This window comes from Peromyscus californicus, unplaced genomic scaffold (assembly GCF_007827085.1).
Source record: "Peromyscus californicus insignis strain IS unplaced genomic scaffold, ASM782708v3 Scaffold_15__1_contigs__length_86483966, whole genome shotgun sequence".
In the NCBI taxonomy this organism is placed as follows: Eukaryota; Metazoa; Chordata; class Mammalia; order Rodentia; family Cricetidae; genus Peromyscus; species Peromyscus californicus.
In genome coordinates, this window is record NW_026294447.1 from 23,019,406 (window position 1) to 23,024,681 (window position 5,276).

The window sequence follows — 5,276 nt, forward strand, 5'->3', positions numbered from 1 at the left end:
TGACATAAAATAGCCCAAGACAGAAAGTGAAGATGTCTCTGAGGTAGACATATCTATTCTGTGGATAGACAGGAAAGTGTAAAACTGAGACCTTCATTAGCACATGGACATTAAGGACAAATGAACGTGACAGGGTTGATAACACACAGACCCTATAGGTTAAGGTAACCTTATCTGATGATCCCTTTCCTTAGGGTTTTTGGAAGACATTTTCTCTGAAAAATCAGAGTTGATACTAGATAAGGAGTTGAAATTCTAGGCACAATCTTAGTTTAAAGCACTGTGGAGCCTAGGGTTGAAAAGGGGACTGGGAATTCAAAATCAGTAGAGCATAGATGGCTGATAATTATAATCAAGGGATGGATTGAAGACCTGTAGACGTGATCTGGAGGAAAAAGAGAATAAACAAAAGCATCTCTGGTACATGTGGTCAGTCAGATACGAGGCAAGGGAAAGATGAGACAGAAGGTGGCAGAGGCAGGATTTGATCTTGCTAAAGAAAGGAATTCTAATAACCCCCAGGTAGAGAGAATAAGTCCTTCAGTAAGATAGACACTCATTGCATAGAAAGATGAGGCATGGAAGGAAAGCCTAACAAAAGTCCAGGGAGGAAGGACGAGAATCTGGATGGTTATGGTAGAGTCGAATGACAGCCAAGTGAAGTCCAGGTAAAATAGTTTTGCATGTGGTGAAAATATGTTTGTATGGTTAAGGTTCAAGGATCAAGTACTTTTGGAGTATTGGAAACTAACTCTATTTCTGTCCTTCTTTATGCAATAAATATCTCATATTTATATCATCTACCTGCACGGAATCATTTTCATTGTTATCCATACATCAGCCAAACATCATATGAATGTTTCACAGCTTATTTAATCAGTTCCCTGGCACTGGATATTTTGAGTGTAACTAAAAATTTCTACTGCAAATACCAACTGTTGTGGGCACAAATGTGCACTCCTCTGTGTGTGTGTGTGGTGTGGGGTGGGGTGGGGTGGGGTGTGTGTGTGTGTGTGTGTGTGTGTGTGTGTGTGTGTGTGTGTGTGTATGTGTGTGTTTCAATCATAAAAGTGTAGTCCAGGTGGGTAATAGCATGAATGTATTGATTTTGCTAGTCTCATATATTATGCTAACTTCCATTTTCTATGTCATTGAGTGCTCATTTTATATACATATATATGTATGTGTGTATATATATATGACACTATATGTATATATATATAGTGTCATGATTATGAACATTTTTAGAGTGAGGAAGCTAAGGCATAGAAAAGTTAAATAACTCAAGCCCATGTCTATTTGGGAACCAGAGTTGAATCTGGATCCAGGATACTGCCACGAGGTTAAGATGGTACCCAGAAAACAATAAGGGCAATCTGAAACACAGTGGTACTAAAATGGGAGAATTAAGCTATTTATAGCTAGAGTGAAGTAGGAAACTGATGAAATTGTAGGGGTGAGGTCACTTCAAAATGCCAGTGTGAGGTTCAGGAAATGCCTGTGACTTCATCACGTGCCAAACCTCTGTGCTACCTGTGTCCGTAGCCGTTTCATTTAAATATAGACCAAGTACCTCATGGGGTTTAGAGATGAAGAAAGTCTTCTTTATTTTGTTTTGGGTGTGTCCATGCTGTCAAGGAAATAAATGCTTTGACTATATCAATATTTTATTAATATTTAATATTATATTAATATAATTATTAACATTAATTATTTATAACTATATTCTTATAGAATATAATATTAAATAATATTAATATGTTAATATAATTCACTGTATGTTCTTTCAGGAAAAATACTTTATGAACTTCTTAAAATTTGATCAGATCTGTAAAATTTGTAAAGGGAAAAATTCTAAACTGTGTGATGATTTTGTTCTGTGAAATTCTCTCTGTCTCTCTGTCTCTGTCTCTGTCTCTGTCTCTCTCTCTCAGCATGTCTGATGGTTCAGTACTGGCACATGCAGTGTGTACCACATGTGGTGTGTACCTCAAGGGCCACTGTGCACAGAGCCTTACCACTGACTGCCACCACTAGAATAGACCCAGGGAACCTGCAGTTTTCAAGTGTCTTTAGGACTGAAGCATCATCCATGGGACAGTTGCAGGCTCATGGGATGTCAGCCCTGCAAGTGTGAGGCTGTGAAGGGGCCCAAGTCAAGACGTGTAGTTTCTTTGACTTTTATGAGATAGATGAGAAAGCACGTGTTGGAAGCTGAAGAGTGCACATTTTATGGCAGATCAAGTAAGAGTCCCAGCACTTTGGGAGGTCATTACAGGGACCTTTACCAAACACATGCATGTGACTATGAATTCGGCTCCTGCTTTTCAAGTTCTCTTTGAGCGTATTGTTCTTAATTATGCTTTCCTTCCCAAAAGGAAGTACAAGCGGGCTCTCTTGAGGCAGCTCATCAGGTAAAGGGTGCCTGCTGCTCGTGCCTGGCAATGTGAGTTCAATCCCCAGAACCCATGTAGAGGTGGAAGGAGAAAAAGGCCTTTACAGAGTATCCTCTGACCTCCACACATGTGCTATTGCATGCGCACACGCACACACAGACACAGACACACACACACACACACACACACACACACACACACACACACACACACACACTAAAAATGAGTAAGAATTTTTTAAAGTACAAATGCTGTTTCTTTTTACTCTTCCAATGTAGGGACCAGGCTGAATATTTACACTTCACTTCATCAAAATTAACACAACACAAGATACCAAATATCATATTTGCAAGTCATAAAATTAACCACTGGAATAGCTTTCCCCCAGGTGCCAGAATTATGAATGGAATGCTTTAATTATCTGTATATTCTGAGCAGAGGGTTTGCTTTTTTTTTTACTCTGTAAATAATGTTTATGCCATTGTTGTTGTGATATTGCTTTTTCATGTTCCATATTAATATTGCTATCCTCACCTATAAATATTAAGATGATAAAATCAAACCTAGCACCTGGAAAAGCAGGGTACTCTTGCTTCAAGCAAAGAACCTGTGCTTTTGGCAGAGGATGTCGTGGAACAGGTCTAGAATAAACTAATTCAGGATTTATATTCCAGTTGTTTTCCATCCTTTGAAGTTTAGATAATAGATTGCACCAAAATCATGATTAATCGGTCCATCTTAAAGAATTGTTAGGCAGATGAGAACATATGGTTTTCTACCAGAAAAGTTTTTTTTAAAGTGACAGATGTCATAAGGAAAAGTGTGTGTGTGTGTGTGTGTGTCTTTGTTATAATCTAAGTACTTTCAGTTACAGTACTATTTTACTCTCAGAGATCAGCTAATCACAGAGGAAAAACTAAGGATTCTGGTGGAAAAAATACCGTGGAAACATAGACAGACACTTATAGCAATGTTGAGGATGGGCAGAGGATGATCACGCTGCTGTGGTTGAACACTCTTTTAGTCTCATTCATTTCAGCAAAGAAGATTAAAAGGTCTACTAATACAAGTCAAAAATCTGAGCAGGAGGCTGGTAAATGACTGAGTCACTAAACGTTGCAGCACAAACACGTGGACCTGAGTGTCATCCCCAGAACTGTGAACAACTGGGTATGGTGACACACAACTGTAATCCTAGTGCTTGGGAAGGCAGGCAGGAGAATTTCTGCGATTTGGCTGGCTAACCAGCCTAGCATAATGGCCAGCTCCAGGTTCAAGGAGAGACCTTGCCTCAAACCACAAGGAAGTGATTGATTGAAGAAGGTACCCAGTGTGGGCCACTGGCCTCCCCAAACCAGGGCATACCCATACACATCAACCAAAAACAAAAAGCATCTGATCAAATATCTAAGCAGAAGAAAGTGATTAAACCTGCAGTATACCAAAAGCTAAAACAAATAGACAAATTATGATTGTATTCAGATGCTGGATAGCTTAGTCAGCATTCCAGCTTCCTCTGGGAGTCACGTTTTCAAAGGGACTTGTTGAGAGTGACATTAGGTATACTGCTTTATTGATGAAGCAGAATGTCATCTTTGTTTTACTGGAACCTCTAAGTATCAAACAAAGATCTGTGGGAAACTACGTCCTCAGTCCTGATTGTTCCTAGTGAGGTAGTATCTTGCTGGACATAAATGCTAAAATAAAATGATTTCTAATAATAGAGGCATTCTGGATTAATCCCTTTAGTTTCGATAGGGTAAGTTGAGAGAGGTGAATGACCCCACAGTCTTGGTATGATCTGGAATGGTAAGAAAATGTAAAACTAAATATAGAAAAAGAGAAAGTTAGTGAATATATTTGCATATGCAAATTAGCTTAATTGATACTGCTTGCCTCTACAGGGATTTTTCATTACAAACTGGAGTGCTACATTGTTCAGCTCATATTGAGTAATTTAGTAACTAATGAGACCAGTTTGCACTAATTTGCATATGATAAATGAGCTTAATTGCAGTAAATAACTTGGAGGCATAATTACTTAATTTTCCTGTGTTGCACGGCTTTTAAGTTCACGTATGAACAACTCAAGATAATTTTGCATATTTAAATTAGTTGCTTTTAAATTTTCTTGAACAAAAAAAAAAGAACACACCTTATCAATTGAGCTGTAAAACAATCGAAAGTAAGGGTTGCAGTACTTTTATTTTAAAAGAAGATGAAGAAAGAGCAGAATTCCTACCACCATTTACCTCTCTCACATCTTTACCTCAAGTAAGATATCAGTTTGGCATTTAGAAAATGTTTTTAGTAGTCTAAGTTAATTTGAAACTTCTCTTAGTGACTGGCCTGGATTACTGGATTTGGGTGAGTTAAAAAAAATTTGAAATAAGGCTTATGAAAGAGGGGTGGCCTGTTTGTGACCTAATTTGGCAAATTCAGAATAAGGTGATGGATTGGCTCTCCTACCTGCAGGGTGCAGCTCACCTTTGTGGCTTCTCTCTATTCAACGACAATGTCGGTATGGCTTACCGAGCCATATCTGGAAAACAAGTATTATATTTTATCAACATCTCTATTCTCAAAATTGAAAAACTGAAGCACTTAAGAGTTGATATCAAACCATTGTTTCATTATTAATGCATTGCCTTCAATGTTGTTTTAGGCTTAGAAGAATAATTTATTATTCAAAACCAACAGGCCAAATGAAAGTGCTAGCCATGATTTTGAGAGAACATATAGTTACAAAAGCTGAAAACCTGTCACTTTAGAGAAGTTAAAAACCTGTCATTTTAACATTCCTGCTTTAATTCATTATTTATTAAAGCAAAAGATGACATTAAAGCTGTTCGGGTTTTTTTTTTTTTTTTTTTTTTTTTT

General features: G+C 37.7%; 1 protein-coding gene across 1 annotated transcript in view; it reads left to right on the top strand.

The window, feature by feature from the left end:
* Npas3 (neuronal PAS domain protein 3) overlaps nt 1–5,276 on the top strand; it is an 838,670-nt gene that overhangs the window by 407,074 nt on the left and 426,320 nt on the right.